Raw genomic sequence first — 18,791 nt, forward strand, 5'->3', positions numbered from 1 at the left:
GTGGGCATCGGTGGGCATCGGTGTGTGTGGATTCCCAGTTACTTCAGTAGAAGAAGAGCTCTCTCCGTGTTTCTAGATCTTAGCCAGAAGAAAACAACCAAAATGGCCAACTCCCAATGCAAAATTCTCCCCAACTCTGTCTTTCCCTGTGTACTATTTTGGGTTTGAATTATAAAAGCTGCAGAAAGGTGTCCAAAATTTCACAATTACCTTCTGAGCTCGTCTCTCCTCTTGCTGCCCGCCCTGCAGAGCTTCTGCACCTGCCAAACTTCTGTTGACTTCCCAGGGAAACCGGTCATGGCTCCAATGTGGCCAAAAATCATTGAAATAAAAATGTAGCAAATTTAAATAAGCAACAATTTAAGCTAAGAATTTCTGAAAATTTTGCTCAAATTTCTGTAAAGACTTCTGTGAACACATTGGTATTTACCAGAATTTAGCACTAGAATATTAATACGGTATCCTTTGTTGCCATGCTTAAAAAAAAAAAAAAAAGAAAGAAAGAAAGGAAAAAATCATTTTCATGAGGCTAAAATCAAATACAACTAGCAATATTTATTAGTGCAGTGCGATATTCGTCCTTTATCTTGTAATCTAGTGAATGCATTTCTGATGAAGGTGTCTCCTAATATTTGAGAAAATTATGACATATAAATACAGTTGCATCGATTGCTGCTCTCAATATGCTTTTAACCTCTTCAAAGGAGCCATTAACATCACAGTCAGAAACATAGCGTCAAGTTCAGAGAATGTATGCAGGTACTGCAATTGGCCTATATACCGATGCTAAGCACTTTTGCAAATTATCAAAACTTCTAATGTATAAACTATGAGAGTTTCATTTTATATTTAATGATGCTAGCCACCTACCTTTTTTTAAATTTTAAATTTATTTATTTATTCTAATTTGATATATATGATAGCAGAATTTTTCATGTCCAACTTCCCTTTTAAAAAAAAATTCTGAGCTCATTTTAAAATGCCTTTGAGTTTTCACTTTGATTTTTAAAGTATGGTAAATGATAATCAAATACTTTACTAAGCCCAAGCATTTTGTCCATACACACACACACACACACACACACACACACACACACACACACTCATATATATAAATTATATGCACACACACAGAGTATTTGATTAAGAGCTCTGATAAAGGAAAGAGACCCTGCCAGTCTCTTTCAGATTGCCAGTGGAAGGGCTATTTGTTCACGGGGCTATCTGGCAATGACGTACACATAACCTGGCAAAAGGAAGTGAGCATCAGTGTGGCAGAAAAGTACATGGATTTTGATGCCCAGCACTGGGGGAAAAAAAAAAAGAACATGGATAAAACTTCAGGAAATCAACACTGGCATACTTAATACCAATAAAGGAAACAAGACACGATTTAGTGTCAACCATTGTCAAAACCAGGTACTTCTCTGTGAGTTAAACACCAGCTCATCTAACCCTACCAACCCTGCTTTGACAGAGGCCCTAGCATTGTTCCCATTTTTCAGATGAGAAAAATGTCATGAAAAGGTTAAAGCTATCTCATGTCCTATAGCTAGTAACAGACTTGAACCTGGGTGGTGGGGCCCCTCGGTCTGTGATTTTAAACAGTCTTATTTAATGAAAACATAGAATGTGCCATTCTAGGACCTTTCTTCCCATAGCTGGTGTTTAATTGCTTGTAGTAGAGCAGTCAAAGGACAAGCTTTTCAGCTAACAACTAGGTTCAAGTTTTGGCTGCCCTGCCATAACTATGTGACCTTGAACAAGAACTTAATCTCTCTGTGCCTCAGTTTTCTGTTGATAAAACGGGAATGGTGGGAGGATTCATGAGCTGGCACATAGGAAGCACCCATAGAGGTTAGTTACTTTTGTTATTAATTCTAGTACTATATACTTAAGAACAGAGTAGATCAAGAGCAGATTGGACACACAGGGGCCTAACACACTGAGACAGGGCAGTAATGCACACTTATAAACCAAGATACTTAGGAAGATCTCCAGTTTAAAGCCAGCCTTAGGAATTTGGTAAGACCCTGTCTCAAAATTTTAAGAATTTTTAAAAGGACTGGGAATGTAGCTCAGTGTAGAGTACCTCTGTGTAACACAGTAACAAACAATCAAACAAACAAACAAAAAACCTTAACACATTTCCATGGCATTCTTTTTGCAATAATAAAAAAAAAAAAAGAAGGGGCTGGGGGATATGGCTCAGTTGGTAGAGTGCTTGCCTTGCATGCACAAGGCCCTGGGTTCAATCCCCAGCACCAAATAATAATAATAACAATAATAATAATAATTATAATAAAAGGCAGGGGTAAGGGAGGCAGCCACATAATGTGGCTGCCCTCTTTTAAAAAGAGGAAACTAGTCTTTTTCAGCCTCTAATTTTGGGATGGGTACTAGGGATTGAACTCAGGGGCACTTGACCACTAAGCCACATCCCCAGCCCTATTCTGTATTTTATTTAGAGACAGGGTCTCACTGAGTTGCTTTAGTGCCTTTCTAAATTACTGAGGCTGGCTTTGAACTCAAAATCCTCCTGCCTCAGCCTCCCAAGCTGCTGGGATTACAGGCGTGCAACACGGAGCCCGACTTCAGCCCCTAATTTTGATATAAATCTAGCACGTACTTTAATGGAACCTACTAATATTATTAACTTTAGCCTTAAAATCTCAAATTTTCAGCCAAGTATAATGGTGTGCATCTATGTAGTCCCAGTTACTGAGAGGCAGAGGCTCCCTTCGGTCCAGGAGTTCAAGACCAGCTAAGCACAGCCAGACCCTGTCTCAAAACAAAGAACATTCTCTGTTTCTTCATTTTCATTTTTATGTTTCTTTTCTTCCGAACATCTTCTGAAATCCAGTCAGTCTTAGGTTCAACAAAACCAGATGTCACAGGAGAAGTGATGAAGGGTCAGGTTACAGGTGACTAGGATATCCAGATGAAAGAGTGATTTTTATCAAGGAACAACTGCAGAAGCCATGAGCAGGGTGAATAACATTGTCCTGGTGAAGTGTCTGACATATATATGCCTGTGAAAAGCAAATGTGCGAAAGCATGGGTCTCTGTAGCTCAGCTAAGATAAGCAGAGAAGAGGCAAGATCTTCAGAACCAAAGGATGTGCAGAAATGAAGAGGGTTTTTGTTGTTGCTTCTGAAAGTAGGCATCAAGATATAAACCATTTATGACGGATATAGCAGACTGGTCATCCCAGATGTCAATGGAAGCCTTGTAGAAGGGTGCTGTATATTGTACACTGATTAACCACGATGAGTCCACGGAGAAAGGGACATCAAAGGTGAAAGGGATTCAACATGCCAATCACTGGCTTATATTAAAAGCCGAAATGTAATGAATTTTGGGGAAGAAGTTGAAAACTGTATGTGTATTTGCTTGCAATCTTTGTTTTATTAGTGGAGGATAATTTTTTGTTTTCTGAAGCATTTGATGGATTTAAAGTAACCCTTGTCATTAAGCAATCTTTAAATTAACCTTCAACCATGTATCAGCAGCTGTCCGATGGAAGCAAATGCATTATGTATTACTGTTTTGGATATTAGTTCTGAAAAAGCCAACTATCATTCTGAACATCAAAGAGCGCCCCTTATCAAGGGCTTGGCTTAGAGGATAAAGCTCTGGCTATTTACCTATGACCTTGGTGCCTATCCAATTGAAAGGAGTTTGTGATCTCAGTCCCACGCAGGTAGACAATAGTCCATATCACCAAGAACACAGATTGGTAAAACTGGAATTTTCCTGCTTGGGAAAGACTAAGGCTGAAAAGTGTCCAGAGACACGGACATGAAGAAGCCTCCAGCTCATATGGCATCCTGGAGATGGCAGTCTTCTCAACCGGACGAGGTGGCTCAGAATAGTGATCTGGGGATGCGCTCCAACCTGGCTTGAAGATAAAGAAATCTGTTTTCAGAGCTTGCAACTCGTCCAAGTCTATTTTTCAAGCCAACACCTCCTCTCCAAATTCTCCCCTCCCCCAGCTTTCTCCTTCCAGAAACAAAATACAGAAAGTCAAACAGTTAATCTTTTGAAAGGAGGATTGCAATTGAACTGATATATTTCAGATGCTGCTCCTAAAAACTTAAGATGAAAAATAGCTAGACAGTGCATTCTCAATATGATTTTTTAGGTTACAGAGTTAACTATTGATACAATTATGACTGTAGAATTGTATTCTCAGGAAGGAGAACATATTCCATCAATTGTAGGAAAAACTTTGCTGGCTTCATATGGGCAATTTTAAATTTTTAAAAATGGGTTTTAAAAAAACTAATAAAAGATGAAGTAGTTTATATTTGACATTTGCATTTACTTGACAATATATATGTATAGATACTCCAAATATGTAATGTCATATTTTATACAATTTCTCTTTGCTTCTTTCCTTTTTTTTTTTTTTTTTTTAGTCTGCATATTTACTAGTTTAATCATTCCTGGGTTGTTGTTGTTTTTTTTTTGTTTTTTGTTTTGGCGGTACTGGGATTGGACCCAGGGCCTTGCACTTGCTAGGCCAACATTCTATTACTGACCTATACCTGCAACTCCTATCCTGGCTTTCTATGCATAGTACAGAGCATGGAAACATTGGCTCTTCAGTCTAGTACCACTTGCTCCAGCGGCTCCAATGGTGGGCTTGAAGGAAACAGCTTGGGGAGGTTGTCAGAAAACTGCGTGGAGCTCCAGACATTCCAATAGTTGTGTCTGGGAAGCAAGGTCCCCTGGTTTTCCATAAGGCGGTTCGTCCTTGGTGCCTAGCATTCCCGTACCATCTATTAGGCTAAATTGGCTTCTCTTTCAGGCACAGTGATGAAAGGATACAAATGCAACAGACTTTTATTGTCAGCAAACAAAAAGGGGCACACATGTGCCAGTTTATAAATTACTGTTTTCATTTAAAAGGAGTTCAAAAATCAGGTTCTACTTATCATGGTTAAAAACCTTAAATTTTTTATAGCCGTATGATTTCATTATATGAATTACAGAACAGTAATAGAGTAATATTACTCTTAAGCCAGCTCACTTAAATTTAAGACATTCAAGACCCAATAATGCACTAGGTTCTTTAGTTCAAGTTATGCAAATAATATACATTTTTTATTCGGCTTCCCACCAGGTTATACATGCATTATAAACACAACAAAGGCCTCTTTTTTGTACAATATATTACTCAAAAGCTGGGGAAAAATAGAAGCCAAAATATTGTGAATTACATTCTTATAATGGTTTGGCTTTGTACTGCTGCCTGACATTCTAAATGCTAAAGAGAAGCTGGGGCTGGGAAAAGAGAAATGTTGACTCACTATTACCTACCACTGTTGCCATTCATACTGATGTTCTTCAAGGTCTAAATCAGATTATTGTCTTTGTTTTCTTTAGAGTGGAACTAGCAGGTCCAGCTTTGCTACATTTAGAAAAATCAGCAGGGGGAATGGTCATCGCAAAAAGACAAAAATAAAAGAAAGGCCTGAAACTTAACATAAAATTACCATGGCTGTCCCTGAACTCAGAACTGGAGAGAACCTTGCTATTCTTTTGAACACAAAGCTTATGATCAGAATCAATATGGATTCTTTCACAAGCATTATTTTGTAAATATTTTGTACAGTTGCCTCATTTATTGCATAAAGTCAAAATACTGCCACTAATTCCATTTGGGTATTAAAAGAAAAAAAAAAAAGCTAAAGTTTAGAAAATTAGAAATACTGAAATCTGCCTTATGACAAAAGCAGTATTTAGACTTAGCCCCCAAATTTCTATGTGAAATAGTAAGAAAGCTCTGTTTCCTTCCTAAGGTTTCCATGTTTCCAATGATGCCCAACCTAGTCAATTGGGGTACTGTTGAATTGAATACAATAAAATAAAAAATACCGTGGGTTTTATTTTTTTTTAATATCTTATTTACATTTTAGTTTTCGGCAGACACAACATCTTTGTATGTGGTGCTGAGGATCGAACCCGGGCCGCACCCATGCCAGAAGAACGTGCTACCGCTTGAGCCCCAGCCCCAGCCCCTGTGGGTTTTATAAAAAAGTGAACAGGAGGGCTAAGAATGTAGCTCAGAGGTAGAGCACCCGGCTACCATGTGTGAGGCCCTGGGTTCAATCCCCAGCACTACCAAAAAAAGAAAAAGAAAAAGAAAAAAGAGGGGCTGGGATGTGGCTCAAGCGGTAGCGCGCTCGCCTAGCATGCGTGCGGCCCGGGTTCGATCCTCAGCAGTACCACATACCAACAAAGATGTTGTGTCCGCCGAGAACTAGGAAAAAATGAATAAATGTTAAAATTCTCTTTCTCTCTCTCTCTGTCCCCCTCTCTCACTCTCTCTTTAAAAAAAAAAAAAAAAAAAAAAAAGAAATAACAGGGACATTGCTTACGTGTGATTCTGAAAGACACAGATTATACCCATTATAATTTCATAGTTTAAAAAAAAAAACGACTTTTACTAAGGGAGCTTTACTTGCTTATACTGGGCCCATGGAAAACAAAAATTATAAAAGTAGAAAATAAGAAATTCAGCCCCTTTGCTTCATGACGTAACATGAGCTGTGTGGGAACGAGAGGGAATTCCTTTATACTTGTATGCAATCTGAGCTCATGGCTTTGAAAGCTCTGAAATCCTCCACAAAACTCTTTCCTCCTTTTTTTTCCCCCCTTAAAAAAACCCCACCTCAACTAATTTCTATAATCTCATCAGCATTTCTAACAGACATTCTCACCTCAAATTCCTTCCCGGGTTAGAGGGAGTGAAACGCGCTCTGAGTACTTGGCAAAACTCTCTCAGCCTCTTGTTTAATTCAACAAGTGTCAGTTGTGCTTCTGAAAGCATATAGTTCTTTCTAGATGGCCCAAAGAGCCACAGTGGATGGCAGGCGAACGAGTTTTAAGATGGGGTGTCATCAGTTTGGAGGCGCCCGGTCCTCCCTTGGATCTGTAGATGGCTGCTTTCTTAACAAAATGTAGACACCGAATCAATCACATTTTCTGTTGCAAACATAGACAGTAAGAGTGTGAATGATTAAAAATTGCCCTCCATCAGATTGTTATATGGGGGGAAAAAAAGAAAAAAAGACTGTGAGGTCAGAATTATTTCTTAATTACATTTCACACCTGGTTAAGATAGTATATCCAGCTGCAAAGGCATGAAAGGAATGATTGATCCTTGAAAAGAGAATAGGTAGCATAGGCACTGGAAGCCTTGAGAGCAAGGCACACTGGGGTGGAGTGAAAAGCAGAATTTCCTTTTGGTAGAATTAATTTCTTGCCAGCATTTGAAAAAAAAGAAGAAGGTGGCTCTGGAAGGAGCCCTCCTTCTCCACTGCTGACTGCCGCACCCTCCCCCCACCCCACCCCCCAAAAAAAATAAAAAACAGTCACTGGAAACAGCAGATATTTGAGATGCAATTAGACCTCCATGTGCCATGTACAACAGCTGGGAAGAGTTTTCCAAGTTTTCTCTTTCGAATCCGAGTGGAATACGAAAGAAAGAAAATATCCTGACAACTTCGAGCGTTGTCTTGTGACTTTAAAAAAAAATCAGTCTGTGAAGTATCACTGCTCTGTTTTAGTCTAATGCTACTTCTATCTTTTATCCTTTTTAATTAGAAGGCAAATTCTCAGACCGCCAGGCCTAATCCCTACACAGTGGAACAAAGCCCAGCAAAGCCTTTGAACACTGTTCAGCCGGGCAGCACAAACCCTGGTAACTGTTGGCAGTAGGGGCGAGACTCTGACCCTCATCTCAGCCATTCTCCTGCAGCTCATGATGCTCCCTGCCCTTCAGAACCCTATCTGTTGTTCTTCTGTTTAGACTGAAAAGACAAAAGAGGAGACAATGTGGGAAACCAAGAGGACTGGCTAGGTAGGATGCGGGGAGCTAGTGATGGATAGGGGCAAGTAAATGGAGTTTCACGGGAATGGACACAGTGGGGAGAATTGGATCACCAGATTAGGTCTTTAGGTTCAAGAAATTTCTTCATCCCTCACTAAATCTTTTCATGGACAATGCCACTTTTTAAACAATTGTTGCATTTCCAATTACTCCAGGAGTGTTCAAACAAATGCCTCAAACCCTCCATGAAAAGTTTGCTCATATTCTAAACTCGCCAGATGAAAATCAATAAAACAAATACCCCCCCAAATCAGTGGCAGACACTTATTACATCTCCAAAGTATTTACACTTGTAATAATATTTGATTCAAGAGCATAATTTGAGCTCACTCAAGCAACACATGCAACTAGACAGAAATGTGAATTTTCAAAGCTAATGGGAACAATCATGAATCAAAAAGCCAAATTCCAAGTATGCAAATATGAAAAAGGATTGTTTGCATTTCCTACTTTGGCTAACTGTGAATTAGTGAACAGTGAAACAGCAGATGCTGCTACCATGTTGCAAACTCTTCCAAATTGTTCTTAGATTGAGCTACGTGTGTGGGGGAATTACTGTCTGATGCCAGGACACTTGAGAGTTGTAATGGGATTTTTGAAAAAGATATGCATTTTCTGGTTTTTGAGATCTCTGGGATAGACATCTCAGGGGAAAGGAGGAAGAAACAGAATTTTTTTTTGTAAACATTTTTTAGCAGTCTCAGATTCTTAAACACAGTGGATTTCATAGAGCTGCTTGTGTCCTTGCTCTTCTCGTGTCTACGGAAGCTGTGTTATACGTATACAATACTTCACTCAATTATTAGGGCTGTCTTGGTAACCAAGTATGAAGTGTGCGGCTGATCTGGTTCTGGGTGATGAAGAGGTTAATTTAAATCAGAGGAAAGGCTTTGGCCAGGGGCTCAGATGAGTGGCATCCAATAAGCATATACATTTTATCACACAACCTTAAATTCAAAGTTAGAGTTCAACCACTTTTAAGAAAGCTTCTGCTTTTAGAACTCTCATCAAGAACAAATATTCTGAGTTTTCTATTGAAATAAAATTACAATTTTGACATTTTTAAAGTGTTAAGAGTTTTACATTGATTTCTAGTACATCTATTTTGAGAACACGTGCTTATCCTATTAAAGGGACTACAATATGTGTAATTATGGACCATTTCTATATTATGTCTATTATCCAAATGACAGAATTCAATGCTTCTTCAACATTCTCTGTCTTTGTGCTGCATAAGCAAATCCTTCCTCCAGGTCAAAAGTGATAAAATAGGTGAAAGGTACGAAGGTAATTAAATACAACTACAGATAATATTTTATAAAGAATGATGCACCTTATTAACAGTCTTCTCTCAGCCTGCTTTTGTGTTTGTTTTTTCCTTTGGTCTCTTAAAACTTTTATATATATATATATATATATATATATATATATATATATATATATATATAGTAGCTATGTACATTTATGCTTGTTAAACACACCATATGTTTGTTTGTTTTTACTTATTTTAAATAAACACTGTCTGAAAAATTAGGATACAATAATTATTTCAGAGCTCCTAGTGATAATCAAAAATTCTCAAGTAAAAACACTTTAAAATTTTTAAAAAATACGTTTTGTAAAAATTGAAGTCATTTAAGCTGGGGCTATAGCTCAGTGGCAGAATGTTTTTTAAGCATGTGTGAGGCACTGGGTTTGATCCTCAGCACCACATAAAAATAAACAAATAAAATAAAGGCATTCTGTACAACTACAACTACAAAAAAAATTTAAAAAGAGATTGAAGTCATTTAAAAAAATTATCTAAATGTTTCCACGTATTTCACTAATGCTCCAATGAAAATGATCAATAAACATTTGCATAAAAAACAGCAAATTCATTATGTGTGTGTGTGTGTGTTTTGGTAATAATTGAAAATCTTTACCCAGTGGAAAATTATTTCCTGGTATCTACATGCACAGGCCATATTTTTTAAAAAATATGTATTTAGTTGTAGATGAACACACAGTATCTTTATTTATTTTTATGTGGTGATGAGGATCGAACCCAATGCCTCACACATGTAAGGCAAGCACTTTACCACGGAGCTACAGACCCAGCCCCCACAGTCCATCTTTTGCAGGTGGGTTACAGAATCCTGTAGATGACATGTTATGGTGATATTTAATGCTATGTTTCCTAAAAGAAGGTGCTAAAGACCTAGAGATAGTCTTAGAAATGCACATAAAGCACAGCTAAATGCAGTTTCAATAAATCAAGCCTGGCATCCCTTCTGCCATCAAGGAATGGCTTTTGTTCCCCATCATACTCATCTACCTACTCACCTTAATCATGTATGTTTTATTAGAATGAAACAGAAAAGAATCTAGCTCAGAGGAATCCAAAGCTTTTGAATTCAGGTGGTTTTTTTTTTTTTTTTTTTTTAAACTAAGACTCACATGAACATTGACAATGCAGAGTACCTGGTTATTAAACATACTCAAATATGCTCAATGCTTATTAGAATGTGAAAATTAAAATAACTGCTCTATTTTCGATTTTCATTTCCTTTAGATTTGTGCAACTTAGGTGTATATAATAGGTTTGAATGGAAAGGGTTGCCAAGGTTAAATTATTTTTTGTGGACCTTAGTTTTTGTTATTGTTATTCTGTTTCTTCCACAGAATTAAGCTTTCTTTACTAGGAATAAAACCTTAGAGAGTTCCCGAAGCTTATAATGTAAATGACCACAAATACTAAGCTCAATCAAAACAAATACTAAAAAAGAAAAAGAAAGATGCCAGCCCTTAATTCTGTATTCTGATCCATCAGTGACTGTATAACTATATCATTAACGATGTTCTCTAACTGGGGAAGTCCCTACCCTAGAGTGTAAAGGATCAAAGAAAACATTCTTTTCTGTCTGGTACACTTAGTAGTCCTGCCTCCCAACAGTGGGATAAAAGGAACTTGCTAAACTGTTGCCATTTTGCAACATCTGCTATAATTCCCCTAAATCCAGATTTGTCTGACACAGAGAGGCCTGTTCTTACATCATTGCCATGTGACAGTATAACACCAGTCACATCAAGCTTGAGGATTGCAGCTCCGGGCTATGATAATATGAAGAAAACCTTTTTGCCTAGGGCAAAACACTTGTAACAAAGTATTATTCATCTGGCCAATTTAAATCTTCTCTCAAAAAGGTACCCAGAAACATATGCAGTATGCCTTTGTAAAAGGCTCGAGCAGCTCATAGGCAAATGACCTGAACCAAGAGTACAAAACCTAATGTCCTGATTAATTACTGCTAAGCGGCTCTGATACACAGCAAAGAGAATGCTGGTACTAATCCTTAACCCTGTCCTACATTCTCAAAATAGCCCAAACACTGCTGACAGTTACAAAAACAAACCTGTCTATGGTTTAAAAAAAAAAAAAGAGTTGTACATTATCACTGGGTACCCTCCACCTTTTAAAAACAGGATGCAGTTCATATCAGTAGACAGATTAGGGAGTTTTCAATCCAAGGGGCTTCCTGGTACAAGGGAACAGGCTCACAGAATGAAAACAACCTTAAGGAGAAACCCCACCCTCCCCCGACAATACATGCAACACTCAGAAGTATTTGGGGTGTTCTGATTTTCAGGGTTTGACTTTGGAAGGTTGAAAGTTTTTGAAAAAATGTTCCTTAAGAGTTAGGTGATCCCAGCAACGTAAAGCTTTGCTAATTAACTTCGAGCATCGAGATGGCTGTGCTTAGAATTTGTGTAACGGGATGTTTAGATTCCTTTCACCTATTAAAAAATAAGCAAATAAGACAATTCTTATATTCCACTGCAAATATCAGACATTTTAGAATTTCAAACTATTTGAATTGTGAACTATATAGGCTTCATCTGTCACTCAAATCACAGGTACTTTCATTAATAAAGCAGACTTGCGGAGTTCCTTTCACCTTTGCTGAGCAAGAAATCAATGGCTAAAAGGAGAAAGTCCTATGTAAGGAAATTGTTTATCTCAGTTAACTGCCTCAGGCCCCATGTTGGGGGTCAGACCCAGGGCCTCATACATGCTAGGCAAGCATTCAACCACTGAGCTACACTCCCAGCCCTCTTATTATTTTAAAAGATTCAAAAGGTCACTAAAATCAGCTCATCGTTCTGTCATTTGAAATGCTATCTTATCATAGGTAAATCACATTGAAATATTTCCCTTGGAGTTTTTGTAAGTTACAGTACTTTTATTACATGAATTCAAAACACATAATGAACTTTATCTTAAAGATAGTCTTTAATTTGGCATTCCTTTGACAGGCACACCGCTACCTCAGCTCTAGGAAATAGTGAGAAACAGGGAATCCAATTAAGGCTGGGGTCCTGAAGGGCCAGTCTATCTATCTTAAGGGCCATTTTACCATGAGGCTGCCCCTAATGCAAAGGAGGGAAGAAGACCTGTAATACTCTCCTTATCAAGTCTAATTCTGGTTTAGAGCTTCAAGAATCCTTGTAGACACAGCATTTTTGCACATCACAGAGACCTGGCTGTGCAAGAAGTGACTTCTGCTCTTGTCCAGGTCAAACAAGTTGCTGGCAACCCAAGACGATGTGAAATGTCAGTTTAACTTCACAGCCTGAGTTCTGATGGTCTGCACTGTTTTTAACCAGCATTCAGCACTTGTTTTCCCTTGTATATCCCTTTTTTCTTCTTTCTTCTATTTTTCCTGCTGCTTTTTTTACTCAACTGATCCCTAAGATTGCACTTTGGTTTTATATTATTTCTCACCCACCCCTACTTTTTGAATTAAGGTAACTCACCTTCTCATTAGTGGGGGAGTAGTCTTGGAGCCGATTTACCCTGATTAATACATCTCCATAATTCTGAGCAAAATTTGCTCCAAGCCGTGACAACTTCTGAAGGAGGGTGTGTCCCTGAAGCCTGAAGCTCAGGCTCTGTTCAGAGGTACAGCAAAAAACCAAACTGCTGTTCTCATGTTTGAGCATCCAAATGGACAATCCTTTAGAGGTGGAAGAGTTGCTTTAATATCTGCCAAGATGGACCCAATTTAGGGGGAAATTTCCCCTCTCTTGGTCTGTTGCAAATATCATTCGCAAATTGAAAAAGAAAATTTAAGAAGTTTGAAAGTCATTGTCCTTGCTGAGATTTGAAATGAATGCTGTTGAGATCTGGTCTCACTGTTACTAATCAATTTCTTTTAAGGCCCAGGAGGTACAGTGGCTTAACCAGACCCAAGCAGGCTCCCACTCCTGAATTATTTGACCTCTGTGAACCTCAGTTTCTTCATCTATAAAATGGGGGTAAATGGGGCCCACTTCAGTGGATTAAATGAGATGATGAATGTAAAGCAACTTCTTTACCAACCACAGCAATTCTATTAGGCATATAATCTCCATCTCACAAAGAGAGAAGGCTGAAACACTGGTCATTGTCACAATCCCACGATAGTTGTTTAACAAGTGGGATCTATTACAATCATGAACCCAAGGAATTTGAATCTGCATCTACCTCAAAATAACTCATCACCCAGTTGGAGGATCTTTGCTCTTGGGGGGTGAAACAGCCAGGCTTCTGGCTTGACTATCTTTCAGAAGTCTTGTCAGAAAAACCCAAAGAAAATAAAGTCCCCATTTACACTCCACTCCCCCACTTTGTGATAGGCATTTTAAAAATGTGACCTCTTTAATCACTCCAACACTCCTCCAGAGCCTGAGAAATGTTAAAGCACTTGCCAAATGTCGCAAGCATTATGGATTATGGAACTAGGTTTGTAAATCCAGGTCTCTGTGCCCTCTGGACCATGGCTCTTCTGTTCTGCTTTATTGCCCTTTGCTCCCTGCCCATCTGCTCAGAAGCATGGTTCAGATGGTCAGGGCGTTGGAGACAGAATGGAAAACTTTGCCAGGGTATCTTGTACAACAGGTGCCGGGAACATCCCTCCAGAAGTTCCTTTATAAGCTCAGCAAAACCATCTAGTTTTCCAAGGTGAAGCCTAGATAGAAACCCATCTTCAGTAAAAAAACAGAAATCAGGGTTAAACTGTTAGATCAACAAATGGAAAAGGGCCTGACATACTGGGGCATCCTGTAATCCTAGACTTGGGAGACTGGAGTAGGAGAATTGCAAGGTTAGGGCTATATAGTGAGGCCCAAGACTAGGAAATGGAGGGAGACCCTGTCTCAAGATACAAAATAAGGGGCTGGGGATATAGCTTAGTGGGTAGAGCGCTTGCCTCGAATGCACAAGGACCTGGGTTTAATCCCCAGCACCACACACATGCAAAAGAGATACAAAATAAAATGCCCTGGGAATGTATTCCAGTACTAAAGCACTCCTGGGCTTAATCCCAGTACCATTAAAAAATTAAAAATAAAAAAACAGGAAAGGTTAAGAGTCTGAAAGGCATTTCAGGGTATTTTGACAAAACACTAGAGCTGAGAGTCAGATAAAATTCTAAATTCCAGGAAGAATAGAATCTAATAACATTTTTAGAAAGTACATATACGCTGGATTTTTAAGAAGCAGGTTAGTAATAGTGGAGATGTTTCTGACCTGCTGATTCCTACTGTTGTCCAACCCAAATTATGTGTCCTTCCGATTTACTGGGAATTGTGAGTAGAAGTCAGAAAGTGGGCTTAAAGAATCCACGAAGGGGTTGGGGAGGCTGGGATTGTGGCTCAGCGATAGAGCGCTTGCTTAGCACGTGCAAGGCCCTGGGTTCTATCCTCAAAACCACATAAAGATAAGTAAAATAAAGATGTTGTGTCCAACTAAAATTTTTAAAAAAATCCATTTCCATACTCTGTGTCTTTGCCTTATCAAAGATCCTCAGGTTGGACTGGGGATGTGGCTCAAGCGGTAGAGTGCTCGCCTGGCATGCGTGCGGCCCGGGTTCGATCCTCAGCACCACATTCTGGAGCCCTCTGGCTCTGGCTCTGGCTCAGGATCTGGCTCTGGCTCAGGCTCAGGCTCTGTCTCAGGATCAGGCTCAGGCTCAGGCTTAGGCTCTGACTCGCGCTCAGGCTCTGGCGTGCGCTCATCCTCAGCTCTAGCTCTGGCTTGCCTCACCTCTCCCTCCAGCTCTGGCTTCTCTCAGCTCTCTTCCCCTCAGCTGTGGCTCTCCTCAGCTCTGCCTCTCCTAAGCTCTGGCTCTGGCTCGCGTCAGTTCTAGCTCTGTGTCGCCTCAGGTCTAGCTTTGACTCACCTCAGCTCTGGCTCTGGCTCTCTTCCGCTCTCCCTCCTGCTCTGGCTTCTCACAGCTCTGCCTCCTATCAGCTCTAGCTCTCTTCACCTCTGGCTCTCCTCAGCTCTAGCTCCAGCTCTCCTCCGCTCTAGCTCTGGCTCCCTTCAGCTCTAGCAATGGCTCGCCTCAGCTCTAGCTCTGGCTCTCCTCAGCTCTCCCTTTGGCTCTGGCTCCTCTCAGCTCTGGCTTTCCACAGCTCTTACTCTAACATAGCTCTGGCTTTGCTCAGCTCTAGCTCTGGCTCTCCTCAGCTCTAGCTCTGGATTGCTTCAGCTCTAGGACTGGCTCGCCTCTGCTCTAGCTCTGGCTCTCCTCAGTTCTAGCTCTGACTTGCCTCACCTCTAGCTCTGACTCGAGTCAGCTCTAGCTCTGGCTCGCCCAACCCCTATCTCTGGCTCTCCTCAGCTCTAGCTCTGGCTCTCCTCAGCTCTAGCTCTGGCTCTCCTCAGCTCTACCTCTGGCTCTCCTCAGCTCTACCTCTGGCTCTCCTTAGCTCTCCCTGGGGCTCTGGCTCCTCTCAGTTCTGGCTCCCCTCAGCTCTGGCTCTCCTCAGCTCTTGCTATCCACAACTCTAGCTCTGGCTCTCCTCAGCTCTAGCTCTGGCTCTCCTCAGCTCTGGCTCTCCTCAGCTCTGGCTCTTGCTGCTCTTTAAAAAAAAAAAAAAAGAAGAAGAAGAAGAAGAAAGAAAGAAAAGAAAAGAAAATCTTCAGGTCATTAAGGAAATGTGCAGGGCTGGGTTGTAGCTGAGTGATAATAAGCTTGCCTAGCAGGAGAAGGCCCTAGGTCCTCTGGGCACAGGAAAAAAAAAAAAGAAAGAAAGAAATGTGCATATGATAATCCACCTGGAAATCTTGTTAAAATGCAGATTCTTGTTAAGTGGTGTGGGGGGTGAGGCATGCCATTCTGCCTTTCTAACCCTGAGTTCCCAGGACCTAATACAGACTGACTCTGCATGAATGAACTTACTGGAAATGTCAGTGCAGCCCTTAGAACTCAAGGTGTTCACCTTGAAAGCCAGGTTGCAAACTTGGAAGTATTGCATTCACTGACCTGAGAGCAATCCTAAGTGGAGATTCTTTCTGTGGTTAGGATAGACTCACCCTGCCAAGTAGAATGGGCACTCAAAGTTGACTGGCAGACACACAGGCCAAACTATTCCCACCCTTCCTCAAAAAGGATAGGGCAGGGATGAGAGGGTATAAGTCAGTGAGTGGCAGGTCATTTGCCCAGCCTGTGCAAGGCCCTGGGTTCAATACCTAGCACTGGGTGGGGCAGGGGTGGGGGCTAGAGGGTGGGGAGGGATGGGGGAGACAGGTCACTGACAAATCCTTTTTTTCCTAACAAACCCTGGTGATAACCCCTGAGTGGGTGCTAGACCCTAATCGTATTAAACCCAATTTCCTTGTTCAATTTGAATTTATAAGGTGAGCTGTTAGGAGAACTTAATGGATAGAAGTCTGGGAGAAGTGACTGGGTCATCAAAAGGCAAAACCACATTTACCTAGAAGCAGGGGTGATTTTTCTTTTTTTTTTTTAAAGAGTGAGAGAGAGGGAGAGAGAGAATTTTTATATTTATTTTTTAGTATTTGGCGGACACAATATCTTCGTTTGTATGTTGTGCTGAGGATCGAATCCTGGCCGCACGCATGCCAGGCGAGTGCGCTACCGCTTGAGCCACATCCCCAGCCCCAGGGGTGATTTTTCTAGCCTTGGCAAAGTGGGTCAAGTAAGCAAGTTAGAGAACTGGTTAAGGTTAAAAGACAAAAAAGTTCAGCTGGAGGGAGCTGGAAGGAATTGGAAGAAGGCAACCAGGTGACCGGAAAGGAGGCTTCTCCAGGCCTTGCTGCTAGAAAACTATGGTTGAAGGCAAGATAGGAGCTGGAGCTTACTTTTTCTTCTTCTTCTTCTTCTTCTTTTTTTTTCTTTTTCTTTTTTTCTTTTTTAGAATCTGCTAAATCCCACCAGCTGGGCCATATATCTGTCTATTAGATGGCCCAGTGGTAGATACAGATTAAGCCCCAAGTTGAGAATATAATGAAAAACCTCCAGGATTTGGTTATCATCTCCCACTCCCTAGAAAACTGAGCTCTGTTAGGTTTACATTTAAACCCACCTTCCTTGTGCCCCTGCCTTTTACAGGCAGGAAAGTCACTTAACAAGGTCAAGACCGGTCAGGCAATACAGAGTGTCCTGTTGGACAATGCTATGGGAGAATGCCTATGTGGGTCAATTCCTCCAGTCTCAGCAAGATTGCCTCTTGCATATGTTTTTGTTGTTGTTGTTTTAGTGCTTTTGACAGGATTGGTGCATGAGGCTATGAGCAAGTACTATACTCAAGTGTTTTGTTAAATTCTGACAACTAATTGTTTTAAATTCTCCACAAGGAAAATAATTTCCTATTGGCCATTATAATACATGCTTTTTTGGGAGCCTGCATGGCAGACCTGCTTCCTGTTTTCAGGAACTGGTCAGAGAGGGTGGTATGAGAATAGGTCATTGTAAAATACCCGGCTCAGGCCAGCTACTGTCGTCCCCTTGAATCTGTTAACACTTTTTTTTTTTTTTCCATGAAAACTTTCTTAGTGGGTGTGAAGAAAAAAAAAATAGGTGGTGGGGGGGATAAAGGCTACTGTCAAATTGATTAAGTGAATGCTCATTAGAGAAAGTAACAAGAGGTAAAATCTGCATATGCATTGCAGAAATGTGTCTGATCTTGCTAAATTGTCAAAGACAAAAAAAAAAAAAAGGCTGGAAACTTCTCTGATTGGAAGTACTTGAGGGAGAACTGGGGGGAGGGGGAACTCTCTAACAGTAACTGTCCTTCTTTATAAACACTTGCCAAAGCAGCCCCAGGCTGCACCACTTCCCAACATATTGAGAACTTTGTTTTCTAGAAACTTGGACCTCCATGATCAAAAATGAAACCTGACTGTTCCTAGAATACAGGAGCCACTTCCTTCATTGCTTTTAATATGAGTTTTATTTCTATCTTTTCCTTCTCATTTACAAGACCCTTCTGTCCACCCCCACAACTATGAAAACTGTATGCAGTTGATTTTTTTTTTTTTTTTTTTTTTTTTTTTTTGGTCCTGGGGATTGAACTCAGGGGCACTCAACCACTAAGCCCACATCTCCAGCCCCTTTCTGTATTTTATTTAGGGACAAGGTCTCACTGAGTTGCTTAGGGCCTCACTAAATTGCTGAGGCTGGCTTTGAACTCATAATCCTCCAGTCTCAGCCTCCTGAGCTGCTGGGATTACAGGTGTGAGCCACTGCACTTGGCTAGCAGTTGATTTTTGTGACTGGAGCAGAAACTTTTTTTGTGTGCAGTAGAGAACATTTTTTTTTTTCCTTCTTCAGTTTTAGAAGGTAAATGAAGTTTCAATCAACTATTTTTTTCTGTGATTCCTGTGATTAACCTTCAACCTTCCTGATACCTCTAATTTTCCTCCTCCCATCATAAAACTTCTTTACCAAAAGAGATGATGGTGTGACCCTAATTTACAGATGAAGGTACTTCAGAAGAGTCTGGAAAGGTGAGGTAGACAATTACATCAAATGGGCCTTCATTGGCACAAACCCCTAATTAAAAAAAAAAAAAAAAGTAAAAATAAGAAAAATGCAAGCTTGACATTTCTTAGGAGTAGAAA

General features: G+C 40.2%; 1 long non-coding RNA gene across 29 annotated transcripts in view; it reads left to right on the plus strand.

Annotated features, from left to right (window-relative positions):
- The window catches only part of LOC110597880 (uncharacterized), a 297,780-nt gene that overhangs the window by 69,398 nt on the left and 209,591 nt on the right, over positions 1 to 18,791 (plus strand). The window lies entirely within an intron of this gene.

The sequence above is a fragment of the Ictidomys tridecemlineatus genome, chromosome 5 (genome assembly GCF_052094955.1).
Source record: "Ictidomys tridecemlineatus isolate mIctTri1 chromosome 5, mIctTri1.hap1, whole genome shotgun sequence".
Taxonomy (NCBI): Eukaryota; Metazoa; Chordata; class Mammalia; order Rodentia; family Sciuridae; genus Ictidomys; species Ictidomys tridecemlineatus.